The following is a 20208-nucleotide window of genomic DNA, read 5'->3' as shown; positions in this document are numbered from 1 at the left end:
TTGGTAGTTTGTTCCCAGAAATGTATCCATTTCCTCCAGGTTTTCAAATTTGCTGGCATATAGTTATTCATAATAGCCTCTAGTGATTCTTTGTATTTCTGTGATATTGGTTGTTATGTCTCCTTTTTCACTCTAATTTTTGATATTTCGGTCTTCTCTATTCTGTTTTTAGTTAGTCTGGCTAATGGTTTCTGTATTTTATTTATCTTCTCAAAAAAACAACTTTTTGTTTGACTGATCTTTCGTATTGTTTTTTGGGTTTCTATTTCATTTAGTTTTGCTCTGATCTTAATTATTTCTTTCTACCTACTACCTTTGGGATTAGATTGTTCTTGTTTTTATAATTCTTTGAGTTGTAGTGTTAGGTTGTTAGTTTGAAAACTTTCTATTCTTTTGATGTAAGCATTTAATGCAATAAACATCCCTCTTAGAACTGCCTTGCAGCATCCCATATGTTTTGACATGATGTTTCACTATTTTCATTAGTTTTGAGAAATTATTTGATTTCCAGTTTAATTTCTTCTTGAAATTAAATGACCCCTATGTCATTCAGGAGCCTGTTGTTTAATTTCTATGTACTTGTATAGTTTCCAGAGTTTTGCTTGTTGTTGATTTCTAGTTTTAATCCATTGTGGTCTGCAAAAATACCTGAAATGATTTCAATTTTTAAAAATTTATTGAGGCTTGATTTGTGACCTAGCATGTGATCTATTCCAGAGAATGTTCTATGAACTGGTGAGAAGTATGTATACTCTGTAGTGGCTGGATGAAATGTTCTGTAGATATCTGGAAAGTCCAGTTGGTCTAAAGTGTGGTTTAAATCCTGTGTTTCTCTATTGACTTGTTGCCTAGATGATCTGTCCAATTTTGAGAGAGGGGTGTTTAGGTCCCCTACTATTACAGTATTGGGGTCTATCTCTTTCAATTACTGTCTTTTTAAATTTCATTTTCCTTGTCTGAAAAACAGAGACAAACATACCCATTTTGTTGACTTGTGAGGATTTAAAAGTAAAGTCACACAGCACAGTGCTTGTCACACAGTAGGCACCCAAGAATTACTAATTCCTGCCCCAATGCTGGTAACATCATTCCAGTCTCTGCATGTGTTCAAAGTGAGTCCCTTTTCACTTGGTACCACCCTTTGAGCCATGCTGCACCTTGAAGCAGTATGACCTCAGGCTACTTCTCTCCATGTTATTGGTTTCCATGCCTACAATGCTCATGCCGTTGCTTTCCATGTGGGTAAATTTACTGCAAAGAGAAGGGGCATGCTGGGTGTTAATCTGAGAAAAGGACAAGAACTTAAGTAGTAAAAGCCTTTACATGCAGGTGGAACTCAGCCCCCTGTGCCGTCTCCCACCCAGTCCACCCCATCTGGCCCTATTTCTATCTCTTGCTTACTCTGGGCTTTGATTTGAGGACCTAAATTCATTTGTAACAATTAGCAAACATCACATTCTTAAGTGGGAATATCAGTTCTGGGCCCTCCTCAGAAGAGCTCCTGAATCACAATGATTTCAACTATTCTAGAAACTTCTCCTGATATAGGAGGAGGGGCACCTAATCCAATCTGGGCAAGTCTGAGTCATTTCCCCAGAATTTAGAATTAATCTATCACTTCCTGATCACTCTCATTGCTATCTTGAATGAAAGAAATGTAGGCACAAGAGCTAATGAGTGTGGACATTTTCTACAAGGTCAAAGTCAGGGTTCAGCCAAGCTTGGCTGTGTGCTCTCTGTGGGACCTTGGACAAAATATCCACATCTGTATGTTTCTGTTTTATCTGTAAAACATGGGTGATGCCAACTGCATGTGTAGTTTTTGTACATTACAGGAGACAATGTATGTTATGCATAGCTACAGCCAACATCTTTAGAGGAAGAGGAAACAGAATCTGAGCAGTGCTTGCCTTGGGTCCCATTAGGAAGGGAGAGGCTGGGCTTATGACGGTAGGTCTTATTAACATCCTTTCCAACATTTCCTTAGAAAACACTGCTTGTAGGCCATGTAAGGCCATTTTACAGGCAAAGTGAAGGAAAACAGAGCCAATTACCTGGCCCATCTGTGGGATCCCCCAAGCAAATGATAGCAGCTCTTGAGGATGGGATATTTCTTTCCTTTGTTCCACACATAGACTCGCAAAGAGAAGTCAAGGAAAGAGGTGATGACTTGGTTTGGGTCCTTGAAACGAAAGGTCAAGTAAGTGTGGATGTGGAATTCGGAAGGCAGAAAGCCGCAACATGGGCAGGGGCACCACACTCACCACCCACGTGGATGTGATGGGCTTCTGGTGGTCTTGGAAGGCAGCCAGCTTCAAGCCATGAATGGTGAACAGCACCAGCTTTGCGCCAGAGACCAGCAGGATCACCTGTGAGCCATGGCCCTTCATGAGGTGGGAGGCACCATGGTGTCTGGGAAGAGGAAACTGGCGATCTGTTGCACTTTTTGAAATAAAGACACAGAAATTGGCTTCTCTGGAATAGACATATGCCTAACCTAAGATGATGTGGTACATTGAAAAGAGCAATAGTTTTGAAGTTAGACCTGCATTCACTCCTGACCCATGCATTCACTCCCCTATATCTCCAGTTCATCAGCTCTAAAATACTGATTACAACACTTTAATTACAGGTGATTGTAAAGATTCAGTGCCATATGCTCGTGGAAGTGACCAGCAGAGTATCTGGCATGTAGCACCTTCAGGGAATGAGGTGCCCTTCCTTCTACCCTTTCTCATCTATGACAGGATGATATAAGAAATAGCCACTTAAGAACTATATGACATTTATGGCATCTGCCAAAAACAATTGAAGATTCTATATTTTATATGGTATAACTCCTTTTTACCAGGAAAAAAATTACCTCTTCTGAAGAATTCATGTGTTCTCTCATATCAGACAAGGGGTTATATTATGCATTTTGTTTCTCTTTTTTCCTTGGCTGCCAGGAAGCTCAGAGTGAAATTTATGGTCAAATAATGATATGAAAACAAACATAATACAAAAGAAAAAATGCTAAGGACCATCGGGAAGGCCTGTCAGGGTGACGTGGGGTTTGGGACATAGATAAGGAGACAGTGTGAAGAGGGCTGTGGGTCTTATTTTCCTTCTGGACTAGAAGCTCCTTAGGGAAGAGATAGTCGTGGCTGTGTTCATGTTTGTGTGCACTCAGTGCCCAAACAGGGCCTTTGACAAAGCCAGAAAAAGAGGCAGGAGTGAGTAAAAGCAGGAAGGTCAGTAAGGAGAAGTGAGACTCTAAGAGTCGGCATTTAATGTCTGAATCCCAGGCTGTCCAGAGGGCCCAACATGTAGTAAGTGCTCAGTTGCTCAACCAGCACATAAAATTGCAAACAACACCACCTCTGAGGGGCCACTATATCCCTATATCTCACTGAGAGGAAAAAGAAAGTGTCCCAGAGGAAACGTGAGCAACCTGTGCTGGAAGAATCATACTATGACGGCGGTGACATGCAGACCCGCCGGCACCAGCACGGGGACCCTTACCCAGAATGTTCACTCTATCCCTGGACTTCTTGGCCCCTAACTCATAGGCAGTGACAACCAGCTGCATGCCATTGTCATTTCTGTGCATCACGATCAGCCTGGCCACCTCGTCAGGGGCCCAGCAGGCTCTGGATCTCAGCCAGACGGGGAGGGTGGTGGAGACAGGAGGCTCGTCTTCCAACGGGTGCAGCAAGGAGTGAGTGTAGAACACCTGGGGAAACGTACCTGCATGGGTCACATTGCAGGTGAGGGAGGGGGCTTCGCAGGCCCAGGAGCACTTGGAAACACCCTTCCCCACCCCTAGGGGACCTAGCCAGGGAATCGGGCTCTGCCCCCACCTCTAACCCCACCCCTGCCCTACTTGGCCCCACAGGGTGGCCATGCCACTTGTGGATCCTCCTTTCCAACTATTCATAGACCAGGGGCTTTTCAAGGCTAATCCCAGCCCATGTCTGGCCCTGCTGGTAGGCCAGGTGCAGTGAGGTCGGTGTGACGGATGAATCAAATAAACAGCATTTTTCTGGTTTTGAACAGCTTGGTCACTGTTTTGCCGTTGCCTGCAAATACACAGCATATTCCTTTCCCATCTCCTTATGCCTCCCCTACGGGCCCTGGCACTGCATTTTCAGAGGGTGGCCTCTCTACATTTGGCTGCTCTTCCCTGACCACACGCCTGCCCAGCTACCAGGTCCCAGGGCTCTCTGTCCCTTCCTGCTCTGTGATCAGTTTCTCTCTCTGTCTTCCTTCTTCCAAAAGACCATCACCAGCAGTTTGCCTTATACTCTAGTCTAACTCCTAATTCAGACCTTGGCACTCAACAGGTGCCTCATCCTTAGCAGATGACTGGATGTCCCTGTGCCCACGAGTCATCAGGACTCTCACACAACCCCTATGCAGAAGGCACAGCGAAGCGCTGGGCTTTCCTTTGCCAGGCACCGGATGCCCTCTCCACGTTGTCAGCATCCCCTCCATGCCTTCCCCTCACTCTCATTCTCACTGACGCTCTGTCCTCAGATCACCAAACAAATGGCTCTTGAAAAACTTCCACTAAGGCCCAAACCTGTTCAAAACTAAACTTTACCCTCCCCAGCCTGGGTGCCAGCCCCTTTCAGCTCACAGGCAACACAGCAGCCTGGACAGAGCAGAGGCTACAGGGGCAGGAGCCCTGAGGACAGACTCAACATTGGCCTTGAGCTTCCTGCGTAAGGGAGGTAAATGCCAGCAGAGAGGACACTACTGCTGGGAACAGACCCCGACAAGAACAGGTGTGGCTCACGATGAGCGACACTTGACCTGGGTGCCCTCAACCGGCTGCACGGCTTGGTCCTAACACGCATCCCACAACCTTGGGGTTCCAGACCCTCCGTCTTCCTCACATGCTGGCTCCCTAGGAAAGGGCTCCGCAGACACTGACCTTTGAGCCCAGGTCTGAGTTCTGTGTAGAGACAAACACCCACTCTCGGCCAGGAGAGCAGATGAGGGTCATGGAGTTGTTGGGAAACACAGACACCTTGGAGACCACCTGCAGCTGAGGCACTGTCGGTGTGTAGAGGGTCCCTTCAACACAGGCCACCTGCAACAGAAAGCAGCCAAAACAAAGCCGCATCCAGGACACCGGCTAAGTAGGAAGCACCATCCCCTTCTGGGTGGTGTTTCCTCGCCTGAAGGATGGAGACGGTAACTGCTAAACTGCCTCCCTTACAGAGTGCCAGTTAGCTTTAAGTCATGTCTTAGAATATTTTTTCAAATACACAGGCAAAAATGAATATGCTCAAACAGCATGTAAGTCTTCACAGCAAAAGCCATTATCCCTTTCCTGCAAAAGTCTGGCATGTGACCATCCAGGGCCCTTTCTAGCCATTGGCATATGGCACACTGGGTCACCGCTGGAGAGCCATTCTGCAACCTGCCTTTTATGTTTTATACCTAAAATATTCCTTGGAAATCTTTCCAAATTCATGGACAGTTTCCTTCGACTTTTTGCTTCCTCTCATACTGATGGAAATTTCAGTTGTTTGCAAATCTTGTTACTATGAAGAGTGACTGCTGCAGTGGGCATCCTGCAGGTGACCCTGTGCACAGATGCCAGCACTTCTTCACAGCAGACCCCTGAGACAGGCATCACTGGGTCAAAGACTATGCATATTTAAAACTTTTAACAGAGAAAAAAAACTTTCAAAAAAGCTTCAAACTATATTCCTATTTACCGTGTATAAAAATACCTGCTTCTCCTCATCCAAATTACTATAACATTAATCTTTAAAAGTTTGCTCATCTGGTAGGTGAAAAGTCTCATTTCAATGTCACTCTCTTGATGACTAGGTTATGTTTATGGCTTTACATATTATTGGCCATTTGTACTTCTTTCTATGAATTGACTATTCATATCATTACCTATTTTTCTATTGGATTTCTACTCTTTATATGGTCTGACACAAATCCTTGGTTAAATAAATGTTTTCTCATAACTTTTCATGTGTCTTGATTTTATAAATACCGTCTTTTATAATTTAGATGTTTTTAATTTTTTAAGTAAATCAAATCTGCATATATTTTCTTGATCCCAGTTTTGTCTTGCTTAGCAAGGCCTTGTACATCTCAGATTGATTTTTTTGGGGGGGCTGGCCAGTATGGGGATTCTAACCCTTGACCTTGCTGTTGTTAAAACACGATGCTGTAACCAACTGAGCTAACCATCCAGCCCTTTCAGACTGATTTTTAAAACCACTTGTATATTGTTCAGAAAATTTTATAACATTACCTTTTACATTCGGTTTCTTAATTATTCTAAATTATTCTTATAAATGGAGTGATATAGAGTAGCTTACTTTTGCTTTCCTAACAGCTAAGTGTCCCATTTCTTGAATAGTTTGCCCTTTACCTACTCTTTTAGAAGACCATCTTAAAACACTCACACAAACAAACACAAAAACAAAAAGATAAATAATTAAATAAAAGACTACCTTTGCCACAGACATTTACACGTGGAATCTATTCTGGACTTTCTGTTCTATATATGTAGAAACACCTGTTACTACTGTCCAAGACAACACAAATATTTCAAAATGCACAGGAAATGGCAGGCAACACTCAAACAAAGTTAAACAGTAAGTAAGAAACAAAATATTTTAGCTGATGAAAATATTACTCCAAAGAACAACCAAGAAAACAGATCTGTAACCACACCCCAATATGAATTAAGTACCACAATATTTACATCTACAAAAAGTATTTGCAGATCTGAAAGAACACCCTAAATCAGAAATTCAACCCTCAGCCTTTCCTGCGCCCAGGCCGTCTTGGCAGCTGCTCTTGGCTGGAGGCCGTCGCACGCCTGAGGCAGGCAGATCACGGCCACAACAGAAACAGAAATCTCCCTGGAGCTGATCAACTCTAGGCTCCAACTTGTTATAAAAAGTGGAAAGTACCTGCTGGGGTACAGGCAGAGGCTGAAGATGATCCGACAAGACAAAGCAAAACTGGTCGTCCTTGCCAAGAGCTGCCCGCCTTGAGGAAATACAAAATAGAGCACTACGCCATGTTGGCCACAACGGTGTTCATGACACACTGGAGCGTGCACACGGGCCGTCACTGATCCTGCTGATTCTGACACCGTTAGAAGCATGCCAGAGGAGACTGGAGAAAGAAAACTACGCAAAATTTTTCTTTACTAAAACTGGCCAGAACTTGTTTTAAAAAGAAAAAGAAAAACATTCAACACTCAGAACTGAAATGGACAAAAAACAAAACAAAAAACTAAGAAGATATGAAATAAGAGTTAAAATTATTTCAGGAAAGATATTAAATAAAGTTATCTTAAAAATGAAGATTAACAAAGGAGGAATTGGTAAAAGGACATGAAAATCAACTACATTATATATTGATAAATTGAAAAGAAAATGAAGATGAACAAGTCTAAGGGAGAATATTACTGAACAGATAAGAAGGACACTAGAGACGGAAATAAAAACAGACAAGAGAACAAAGCGAAATAAAGAGCTGAAAAGAATCAGAGAAAAAAGCGACAGAGCAGACAGGCAAAGAAGATACAGTAAACACAAAGTGAAGTTCCTAAGGAGGAAAAGTTAAACAGTTAAATTACACAATGAAACTAGAAATAAAAGAAGGCCTGAATCTACATACTGAAAGGGTTTATCATGTTCCTGGAAAAACTGACCCAGATGATGACCTTAGACATATTGTAATAAAACTACTAAAGTTTATTTTTTATTTTATATATTTATCTGTTTATTTGCGGCTGGCTGGTAAAGGGATCTGAACGCTTGACCCTGGTGTTACCAGCGCTGTGCTCTAACCAAGGGGCCAACCTGCCAGGCCCCGAAGTATTTTTAAAAAATTCTTCACTTCCTCAGTTAAAGCATCCAAATGCCTAACAAGGAAAACAAGTCAGGCTGGCATTGGACTTTTCAACAGAAACATACAAACTGAAATAATATTTTCATAAAATTCAAGAAAAGTGTGAGCCGCAGACCTTACGCCCCACCAAGCATCAAGGCTGTAGAAAAGCGGTTTTAAATCTATAAGAACTGACTTCACGAGCCCTTATACTGTCCGCACCGCGCTTCCTCAGGAATCTAGTAGAGGATGATCTTCCTCAAAGCAGGAGACGACAAGGAAAAGTTCACCAAAAGAACTAAGTACATTAAACTGTAGACCAAAGAGTTAAAAAAGAAAGTGGGGTGTGGTGGGGGGAGGGAAGAACAGCAAGTAAATGTTTCATGTTCTCACCACAGTAGAAATGATGCATTTTTTAAAATGGGAAGAGAAGCAAGAAAGATCAAAATAGCACAGCTCAGTGACTGTCATGAGAGTAAAAATATACCATTTAAAGCCAACAAATAAAAGAGTACAAGCCTAATAAAAAAGAAAAGGAGATTAAGGGTGCTCCAAAAAGTATTAAGATAAAGGGAACCATTACAACAAAAATACAAGGCCTTCCTAATTAATAAAAGGTATCAGCGCTCCTCCCCAATGCACACATGAAAAAGGGAAGAAAATAGACACAGAGAAAGGAACTGAGTAAATACGCCACATCATACAGTGAACGTAGCATAAAATTAAATGCAAGGTTGAGATTAGGCACATAAGTAATATCATCTTAATAAGAAAATGGGTTGATTCACTTATTTAAAAGATTTTCAGGTTGGTTAACAAACAAGCAAACAACACAACATCTCTGTACTACATTCAAGAGACCCATCCAAGACAGAAAGGCCAGTGTGGGAGGGGAAGAGGACCAGACAAACGCAATCAGTGAGAAGACAGGTGTATGATCCTGGACCAGAAAAGGCTGCATTCAGGTCCAAAGCATGAAATGAAATAATAAAGACACTTTACCAAGGTAAAGGCTGTAATTCACCATGAAAAAAATAATAGTTATGTGGAGGAAAATGAAGGAGAACACCTGTTAAAGATGGAGACACTCTTGCTCTCCTGTATTTTGCCCGTCTCAGCAGGATGTGAATACACTGTGTCAGCAAGATTTTGCAAGGCTTAACCACAAGCCACAGATTTCCTACTGAGTTACCTAGGACACATGATGGGAGAGGTGATGGGAGGGGTTTGCAGCTGGCTGAAAAATATGTAATACCTGCTTTCTCCCAATAAATTTGCTTAGTGCATGCACTAGGCCCCAGAACTTTGTGTCTGGTCTGTGGCTGGCCCTCTCAGCACCCACAACAAACTCAACAATTTTTAGGACTTTTTGGGTTCTGGGGGCCACACATTCCTCATTTACAAACTTATCTAGGCCTGTTTATGTTACCCACAAATCAGCCTATTCTAAATGCTGCTTTTTATCCCGAAAGCCTCTAGCAACTGTCCGAGTTACATCACAGCAGGCATCCTGTTAGTGCCCAGAGACTCATTCCCCGTGGAGGCTTCAGCAACCTCCTCTCAAGCCTCCTTCAGTCTCTGGAACACCCACGATGGCCGTGAGCTGCTCATGGGCTTCTGGTGCCAAAAATCTGCCCTTCTTGTCCCCACACTCTCCACCATCCGCGTGGACACTGCTGGCCGCAGCTGGGTCCTCCTGGTGAAAGAGACTCTCACAGCTCCTGAGCCTGTGACTCTGCACCCAGCTGCACACTGTGGCTGGGGTCACGCAGAAGCCTCCTCGCTAAACGTAAATGACATCTTCAGGATGACAGCAGACCTGGGCCATCTGGAGTATTCCCTGCATTCCCCTCATAGGGGGAAGCAGCTTCCCGTTGTGCTCAGACCCTCACCAGATACAAGGGCACTGGACGAAGCCACCACTCTCCAGGACCCACTGGCTACCCGAGAGGTTCCTTGAGAACACCTGAGTAAACTAGAATGGGCATTCACATGTTTTTTGGATGGCACTGCCACCCCTGCACTGAAGGGCTGCTGCTGTCCATCCCTGTGGTGGAATGTCCCTGATAAAGGGTGGGACCCAAAGGTCGGCACAGATGGCTGCACTTTACCGTAGCCCTCAGTGCCCTGGCCCACAGTCCGCCCATCTGCACATGTTTACAAACCCTTGGGCCACTGCCAAATGTCTGCCTGTGTGGCCGACCAACGGCCAAAAAAGCGATTCCTCATCCAGGGTTTCCCTCTTGGGGGTAAAGACCTCAGGGAATCTCTTGCCTCCCAGATACCCAAAATATAAACCAAGGTTACTCATGTCTCTGCACATACTTAAGACACTCCTTATACTCTATATACAATCAGACATTAAAGAGAGAGACAAAAGTATTTCACTTCTCAAAATACAAAATGGGCTCTTGAACAAGTCTTTCACTGGGACTTTCACTTCAGTTATCAGCCTTAGAGCACAGGCCTCCCAGAGTACCCTAATTGACAGAGTTTGGATGTGTTTTCCCCCCAAAACTCATGCAGAAATCTGATCCCCAATGTGACAGTGTTGGAAGCTGTTTGAGTCATGAGGGCAGATCCCTCATGAGTGGATTGATGCTCTCCCTGGGGGAGGGAGTAATGAGTGAGTTCTCGCTCTATTAGTTCCCTCAAGAGTTGTTTAAAAGACCCTGGCACGTCCTCTCTCTCTTGCTTCCTCTCGCCATGGGATCTGCTTGTACCCACCAGCTGCTGCCACTTTCCACCGTGAGTAGAAGCAGCCTGAGGCCCGTGCCAGATGCAGCTGTCCCAGAATCATAAGCCAAATAAGCCTCTGTTCTTCATACATTACCCAGTCACAGGTATTTCTGTTATAGCAACACAAAATGGACTGATACACTAATGGTTTGCTTCCACAAGTTCAAATTCAGTTACACAAAACATGCACATTTCAGTCATTAAACACTGGGATGAGTATAACAGTCTGGCTCAGTTTTTGATGTTTGCTGACATTTAACCCCACCCGCTCTGTTCTGCTTCTGCTCCATGTCAGGGCAAGCTGATGAGAAAGGAAGTGTTCAAACCACATCAACACTGGCCCAGGTGGCCACCCTCACCCCAGCCCCACCCCCTGGCCACCAGAAAAGCCCATGCCGGTCCCTCCTCCTCACACTCTCAAGCCATTTCCAGATCTGCCTTGAAATCCTAAACAAACTTTGCATTGGGTTAACTGTCCCCATGGGGCACCCATCAGACATATTTGCTGTCCTCTTATGATTTAGAGCTAGCTATATGCTCTTTCACTAATCTTTTGAAGTTAACACTACAGATTATGGTATGCAATCTTAACTTACAATACTATACTATTTTTTTTTTTTGACTGGTAAGGGGATTGCAACCCCCTGACACGGTGTTGTCTGCACCAGGATCAGCCAGTGAGCACAGCGGCCACCCCTATATAAGATCCAAACCCACGGCCTTGGCACTACCTGCGCCACACTCTCCCGAGTGAGCCATGGGGCCGGCCCACAATACTATACTATTAATCGGCACATTTAATCTTTCTAGACAATGCAAGGATCTCATAACCTTCTAACTTAAATGCAAATGCCATGCACTTTATTTCCATATATAGTTTAAAGTCCACAAGACATTGTTAACTGCTGTTTTACAAAGTCAGGATTCACTTAGATTTTCTTTTATTGACCATTGCTGTTGCTCTTCAATCTTTGCTGACTCAATGAAATTTCATCTCTGATCATTTTTTTCCTCCCTGAATAAGTCCCATTAGTTTTGGGGTTTTTGTTTGTTTGTTTAGTGGTAGTGGTTGTTTGGTACAAATTCTCCATTCTTTTCCTGAAAAAAAGTCTTTGTTTTACTATCATCCTTTAAAAACTTTTCTAGTTATGTGGAATATACTAAAAAGCATATGTACTTCACAGGGCCTGGTTTTCCAAAGCCTTGCAGTTTCAAATATTGACCTTGCAAGGACAGGAAATTACCCTCAGGCTATAAGTCTCTGGTGCAAGATAAGGATTGTGGCACAGCAGGCTGCTGGCTCAAAGACAGACTAGTTACTGATTGTTTGTAAAGATACTGAGAAATTGCTGTTAAGGAATATTTGCTAAGATCAAACTGTTGTTGATAGGACCATTAATTGCCTTACTGGAATGTCATCTGGCTTGTTTCACTGAAAGTTATCAGCCTATGCTGTTAAACTATAATCCCACCTATGTCTCTTCCTGTAACTTCCTGGTTTGGAAAATAAATGCAGGAAGAGAACCCTAATTCAGGGTTAATTTCCTGAGGAAGGGATCCCTCTTGCTTGAGGGTTCCAGTGGGAGATTAACCACTTTGGGGCCTCTCACTGCTCGGAAGAGATGGGCTTTGAGTAATCCTTTGCATCTCCGTCACCCAGGGGAAGTGGGGTGACAAATCCATGGGGGCAAAGCAACACAAAGCAACATGGTTATAGAATCCTTGGTTGGCAGTTCTATCTTTTAAGATATTCCATTGTCATTTAGCTTCCACTGTTGCTGTTAAGAAGTCAGTCTTGAAGGTAATTTGATCTCCTCTGGCTTGTATTAGGATTTTTCTTAGTCTTCAGCTATCTCAGTCCACTCTGACAGGTTCATATGCAGGTTTATTTTTATTTATTCTGCTTGGTGTTGTAGGTCTTCTTGATTCCATGCATTAATTTCCTTACTCTGCTTTGGAAAAGTATCTGCTAGTATCTCTTCAAAAGTTTCTTCTGCCCCATTCACCCCTTCTCTACCCTTAGGATATCAGTTAAACAAATACTGGAACTTTCTGTGGGTCCTTTATAGCCTTGTGGACCCCAGGCAGCATCAGTATTACCTAGAAGCTTGATAGAGTCAGAATCTCAGGCATCCCCAGGGACCTACTGAATCAGAATCTGCACTTAAACAAGATCTCCAGGTGATCAGATGCCCACTAGCACCTGAGCTCTGGCCTATTTCTCTTACTCTCTCGTCCACATTTAATGTTCTTCGTATCATTCTAGACAGTTTCTTTTGCTTTCTCGTCCAGTTCACTAATTCACTTTTACATTCTTAACTTTTTAATTGATATGTAACACACATATGTAAAACTGCACAAAACAAAGTGTAGAGCTCAATAAATTATTACAAAGCAAGTATTCATGTCACCACCCAAGTTAAGAAATAGCTAAATTGCCAGTAGCTCAAAAGCTCCCCTTGCCCCACACCCAGTCACTGTGTGGTTCAATTGTCTACCCTGCCATTAAATTCACCCATTGAGTTCTTAACCATTGTTACTGAATTTTCCTGTTCTAGAATTTCTACTTGGTTATTTTCTAAATCTATTATGTCATGTTTTATATCCATAAGTTCTCTGCTGAAATTTACCTCCCTGAACATAGCAACCATAGGTGTTTTAATGTCTGTGTCTAATATCTATAACGTCTGAAGCCCCTGTGGTTCTCTTTATGTTGTCTACTATTTCTCCTGCCAGTTCTAGCTCATATTATCTTACCTCTTCCTATGCCTAGCTTTAAGTAGAAATACTGTGAGGCATAGAGTGATGTTATCTTTCTCCAAAATGGATTTTTGTTCACTCCTACCAGGTGATCAGGGGTGCTGAGCCACAGCCTATGCAAGGGCTGGTTGACCCACAGCCTACCCTTACCCTTAGGTTGCAACACTGGCTAATCCCACCCAGTGCATGAGGATTCACAGGCTTGCCATACTTGGTGGCCTTGGCTTTGGTCCCCTAGGCTGTCAAAGTTCTGCTCAGTCTCTCAAATGCCTTGGAGTAAATATTCCCAAGGCAAAAATAGCCCCCAGTGATGGGGTCACCACTGTGATCCCATCTCCTAAATCTCGCCCTAGAAGTTGTTTTTTTTTTTTTTTTTTTTTTTAGCTCTCTCACATTATCAAGTGGATGATACATACACTGTCTGTGTGTGGATACATTTTCCCTCATTTTTCTTAGTTGTCCCTCATAAACAAGTGTGAATTCCATGGTCTGCCATTCCCACAGGAGAATCATAGTTGTTTCTTCTTCATCTATACAATAACATTCTCAAATTTCTCTGGGAGCTATTAATTACACTTATTCTAAAGTCTTTAAACAACTTACAGGAACGCAGACGAGAACTCACTTCATCCTCATGGCCTTCAGAGCTCTGGCTTCAATAGTTACAATCTTTCCCCTGCACAGGTTGCTTGGCAAATGAGAAAGGGAAGGAACAGAATGCTATGCTTGTTTAAGATAAGGGGAATGATGCCAGCAACCCCAGGGATAAGCAAGAGGAGGCTGCGAGGTGCCGGGGAATCTTCTCCTTCTGCAGCCTCTCTCTCTTTGGCATGGCTCCGCTTTTGTCCCTAAGTACCTTATAAGCTCCAACTCCTTTCCCCCAAAACTCCCCAGGGTTGTGGAGAAAGCAGCTGCACAGCACTGGGATCGAGAGTCCATCCAATCCATTCCCTGTAAGTAATCACCCGCCAATGATGATAATCAGAATAATAAACTACTTGTAAGCCATAGGGAGCTGCCTGCTTCACTCTGCAGTCTCAGGATACCTTCTCAGTTTGGTGAACATTATACTGTTAGCTCATACTCAGACAACTATAAAGTTGTTTATATTAAATGTCTCATTAGGTCCTACTTTGTTTGCTGAGCTAAGTTCCTCTCCTTTACAGGATTAGTTTTGTTCTGTTTTGTTTTTGAAACATTACACTGTTCCTGGATATCTACTCATCTTTTTATTTAGAAACAGCAGCTTGCCCATAATTCCAAAGACCCTCTTCCCCACAAGTAGATGACACTGTCTTTAGATGAGAGCTACTTCCTAGATCTGTCATCTTAAACACCACCTTCATGGTGTTTCTGCCTGGTCAAATGCTTTCCAATGTCATCTTTAAATTAAATGTCCCAGCAACTCAAGTCCTTCACTGTCTTGGGTAAATGTTCACATTCTGTCAAACAGTCAGCTTTTCCTGAGTTGGGCCTTAGCGAGGACTTGAAAAACAGGAACAAATGGTAAAAATGCAGTAGTAAGAAGAAACTTCAGGTAGAAGAAAGCAGGGGCACATGGACAAAAACCCCGAGGGAGCCCATAGAGGTGGATCTCACTGTGAAAGAAAGGGAGAGGCTACCCAGTTGGGGCCACATATAAAGGCTACTGCTCCATGCTAGGGCTGAAGGCCAGAACAAGGCATCTTCACTCTACGATGCAGGCAAGGAGGAGCTGGGGAACCCAAAGAGGAGAGTGACATGGTCTGCTGTCGAGAGGGCCTGGCTCAAGGCTCATCCATCATAGTAGTCATATTGCCAGTGTCCACAAACCCTAGGAGAAGGCTAGGACCTGCAACGGTGCCTAAGAACCAGTCACTCACCAGCAGGAAGGGGCCCTCTGGATGTCACAGGCCTCCATCGCAGATGAGAATGTCGACAGACAGAAGGAGGCCCCCTCCCACCCATTCTCTGTTTTCCACACTTTAATCAATCCCTGCTTGTCCATGGTGACAATCAGCTGCAGCTGAGGGTAAGTCACCAAATTCACCAGAGCAGCAGGCTGTAGAGGGCTTGACCAGATCTCTGTGCCCTGGGCAAAAACAAAATTAACATAACAACTTACACAGTGATCCATTTATTTCATAAACACATATACCTTTATGCATTCAACTGACACACAGTTACCTGTGTCTACTCTGTGCCAGGTTCCACAGTACACACCAAGAACATGCAAGTGAAAAAGACATGACCTCACCCTACAGCGCAGTAGGGAAAACAGAAGAGGAAGAACAGGTGTGTCCTAGATATATGAAGAGTAATAACTCACAAAGCAAAGCTGGAGTGTCTGGAAAGACCTGCTGGAGGCTGGATAGCACTTACCAAGCCTAAGCATAGGGTTACGGCACACACAATGGCCCCATGTATCTGAAGCATTTTCGGCATTACCAAGGGTCCAGTGAAAAGGAAGGCAGGCGCAGGATGGACAGGGAGGCTGGATGCAAGCCTGATGCCATGCTCAAGAGCCAGGGCTGTGCACCGCTGCATCCTGCTCTCAGTCTACAGAGAACTTCCACAGGTACTGTCTCACTCTGTTCGCATGGTAGCCAGTATAACTGACAAGCAAATTCAGGCTTGTGGATGTGAATAAATACTTGACGTTGCACAGACGGTAGCTGCCCTGCTTTGAATACCTCCCCCTTTTCAGGGTGTGCACCAGCAGTGCTGCCATGGGCCAGCCCTGGCCAAAGCCTAGCCCCACACACAGTTCACTGATCCAGGGGAAAACAGCTGCCCCAAGTGGGATCCACTCCACGGTCTCCTGGGATTTATAAAATAGGAATGCAGAGGTAAAGAGCCTAGTGCCACTGAGTCAGGGCCTCGGGTGAACCACTGACTGCTGCTCCCCACTTCCCAGGCCTGCCATGGTTAGGTTGCTTCACAAATGGGGGTTATTATATCTTTTTTTACCATGGTTTATTATTTTTATCATGATCTCTTTTTCTAGTCATATCTTGATATTCCTCTATTAGTTTCTTTTTTTCTCCCTCAGTTGATTTCTGTTGCTCAAACAGTTAACGTGACTAGGACAGACCCCAGCACCAGGGACTGGGCTGATGGCAAGTGACTCTCAGAGAAACACAGAATATTTACAAGTGTTTAGTGGTATTGAAGTGGGCAAAAAGCAATGCAACTCTCCTCCTATGTCAGAATGGAAAAGCAGCAGCCAGTGAAAGAGAATGCTAGAACACACTACTCAAATTCCTGCCTGTAGTCCCCAATTCCATGTGCCTCCCAAGGGGAGGGAATTCCACGCAGGTCATGAAACAGGAAAGTGGAGGCTGTAGGCGGAAGGATGTTTCTGCTGGCACCATATGCTGTGACACTAGAAGGAGACAATCTCAAACCTTAGATTTCTCCAGGGATCAGAGAACAAAGCATGGCGTGAGAAACCATGTCAGAAATCAATATAGATTCCAGTCAAAATGTGGAGTTGGATATTATAAGTACGCATAAAATTAAGCAAATTTTTTAAAAGAAAGATAATTACTAACTTCTGGGAAACCAAAATGCTATAGGGGTGAAGGGGAAGGAATGGTAAAGATAATTTACTTCATGACTCAGCTGTGAAGTGCATTTACAAAATTATAATAATGTATACAATAAATGTTGACCTCAACAAAATCACAGTATAATTGTTTGGGGACAGGAAGGTTAAACCTGTGTGCGGGAAGAGAAGGAAAGAGCTAAATCACCTGCCAAAGAACTCAACAGATGCCTAATAATGAGATGCCTAATTTCCCTTTGGGAACATTGTTTCCTCTGCAGATACAGGGGCAAGGCATGACTGGTTTTAACATAATCCTAGGGCTGGCCAGTTATCTCAGTTGGTCAGAGCACAGCCTTATAACACCAAGGTCAAGGGTTTTGATCCACATGCCAGCCAGCCGTGCCCCCTCTACCCCCAAAATAAAACAATCCTTTTTGAACTTTGACCTTTAAACTATGCACAACTCTAATATTAGCAGCACCCCGATTTCAATCACCCATCAGGTGACTGCAAAACTTTGCCATGCTTTTAGTTATTTTTTTCAAAAAATATTGTGATGAATTTTACAAATAAGCAAATATTTAAAAAATTTATTCATGAATATAGATCCAAAAAATTTTAAATTAATTATTGGCAAACTCAACACTGCTGGGTATATAAAAAGACTAATGTACTAATGAGATGAGAAAGGACTATACCACAGCCAGAACGATGAGACAATCACAGCCAACCATGGGCAGTTTTAAGGCAACACGTTTGAAAACTCAGAAGGAATGTAATTTTCTAGCAAAATATAAGTGATTCAGCTTGATTCAAGAACAGGCAAAATCCTGGACAGAAAAGGAGTTACAGGAGAGACTGAAAAGGCTGGTAAAGTTTAATCACAATGGAGACAAAAGGTCCAAACATTTCACGAGTGAATTCACTCCATCTTTTAAAAAAGTGTTTCATTCATGCTATGGGTCAAATGTGTCCCCCAAAAGTTCATGTACTGGCAACTTGATCTCCACTGTAACAATATTAAGAGGGTCGGACATCCAATTATGGTATATGAAAGGTGAGGCCTTTGAGAGGTGATTGGATTGTGAGGACTGTGCCCTCACAAATGAATTGATCCACTGAGTAATGGGCATGGTTCCGATGGCTTTATAAGGAGGGCAACTGAGATAGCTCTCTTCTTGTTCAGCAGTTTCTCACCATGTGATACCTTGAGTTGCTGTAGAGAGTCACCACCCAGAAGGCCCACACCAGATGTGTTCCCTGGACTGTGGACTTACCAGCCTCCAAAACGGTAAGAAATAAATTTCATTTCTTTATAAATTACCCAGTTTCAGGTATCCTGTTATAAGTAACAGAAAACAGACTAATGCAGTTCCTATACTGTTCTTATTGTTTCAGATTATACAAAAAGAGCTCTCTCTCTCTCTCTACACACACACACACACACACACACACACACACACACACACACGATTCCAAAGTTCATATGGAGGAAGGACCATGAAGAACATTTGAAATAACAATTGTAAAGAAGACTTGCCCTACTAGACATCAAACTTTTATAAAGCTATTGTATAAAAAGTGATATAGTACCAGCACAACAGCCATTCATATAAATGAAACAAGAGTTTATAAACACAGGCCCAAATCTAAATAGAAATTTGATATATAAAATAGGAGGCATTATAAGTCAGTGGAGGTTTTATCCAATAGACAATGTTGGAACAGTTGGTGGCCTAGTTAGAAGAAACTACAGTCAGACCCCTATGCTTCCAATCACATATAAAAAGATATTCTTATAAATTAAATATCAAAAACATAAAAAAAAGTTAGAATAAAATATAGGAAAAGAGGAACTTCAAGGTGGGATAAGGGAGGCCTTCTAAACCAAGACAGGATACCAAGAAATCATAAAAGAAGGAAAAAATTGTGACTGGGTAAAAATTAAACTTCTGTAAAGCAAAATCTAAGAAAGAAAAATATTGAGTTTTCCTTTTTTGTTGTATTCTTGTCTGGTTTTGGTATCAAGGTGATGTTGAACTCATAGAATGAATTCGGGAGAATGGCCTCTGTTTTAATATTTTGAAGTACTTTGAAGAGAACTGTTGTTAATTTTTCTTTACAGGTTTGGTAGAATTCAGCAGTAAAGCCATCCAGTCCTGAGCTTTTCTTTGTTGGGAGACTGCTAATTACTGCTTCAATCTCGTTACTTGTTATTGGTCTGTTCAGGTTTTCTATTTCTTCTTGGTTCAGTCTTGCTAGTTTGTAGCTGTCCAGAAATTTATCCATTTCTCCCAGGTTTTCGAATCTGTTGATGCATAGTTGTTTACAATATATGTGATGTATAGTTGATGTAGAGTTGTTTACAAGTCAATAGATGTGATACACCACATCAATAAAATCAAAGACAAAAACCATATGATTATCTCAACAGATGCAGAAAAAGCATTTGACAAAATTCAGCACTCCTTCATGATAAAGATTCTCATCAAACTCGATATAGAAGGAAAATAAAAGCCATATATGACAAACCCACCACCAATATCATCCTGAATGGGGGAAAGCTTCTACCTTAAGAACAGGAACAAAACAAGGATGCCCACTCCCATCATTTCTATTTAAAATAGTATTGGAAGTATTAGCCAGAGCAATCAGGCAAGAGATAGAAATGAAGGACATCCAGATTGGAAAAGATGAAGTCAAACTGTCCCTGTTTGAAGATGTCATGATCCTATATAGAGAAAAACCTACAGACTCTACAAAAACTCTTACAGCTGATAAACAATATCAGTAATGTTGCAGGATACAAAAATCAACATGCAAAGATCAGTAGCATTTTTATATTCCAGCAATGAACTAGCAGAAAAAGAAATCCAGAAAGCAAGCCTACTTAAAATAGTCATCAAAAAAAAAATAAAACACCTAGGAATCAATTTAACCAAGGACGTTGCCTTGGGTTGAATGTCCCCCCAAAACTGAACCCTCACTGTGACTGTTAAGAGGGTGGGAAATCCTATTATGGTAATTGCAAGGTGGCGGCTTGAAGATGTGTTAGATTCTGAGGATCATGCTTAATGAATGGATTAAAAATGGTGGTCATGGGTGTGGTTCTAAGGGCTTTAAAAGGAGAGTGTATGAGGAGCTATCTCTCTGCTCTTTCTGCTCTGCCATTTTCTGCCATGTGAGACCCTTGCATTGCTGTAAAGCCACCACTAAAGAAGACTCACTAGATGCGTTCCCTGGACTTTGGACTTCCAAGCCTCTGAAACTGTAAGCAATAAATTTCATATTCTTACAAAGTACCCAGTTCTGTGTATTTT

General features: G+C 42.6%; 1 pseudogene; it reads right to left on the bottom strand.

Annotated features, from left to right (window-relative positions):
• Positions 1–1124: 1124 nt before the first annotated feature.
• Positions 1125–20208, bottom strand: part of LOC134381123 (F-box/WD repeat-containing protein 12-like) — a 34579-nt pseudogene continuing 15495 nt past the window's right edge.

This window comes from Cynocephalus volans, chromosome 6 (genome assembly GCF_027409185.1).
Source record: "Cynocephalus volans isolate mCynVol1 chromosome 6, mCynVol1.pri, whole genome shotgun sequence".
NCBI classification, from domain to species: domain Eukaryota; kingdom Metazoa; phylum Chordata; class Mammalia; order Dermoptera; family Cynocephalidae; genus Cynocephalus; species Cynocephalus volans.
Note: the sequence above shows the minus strand (reverse complement) of the source record. Positions and strands in the feature narration are given on the sequence as shown.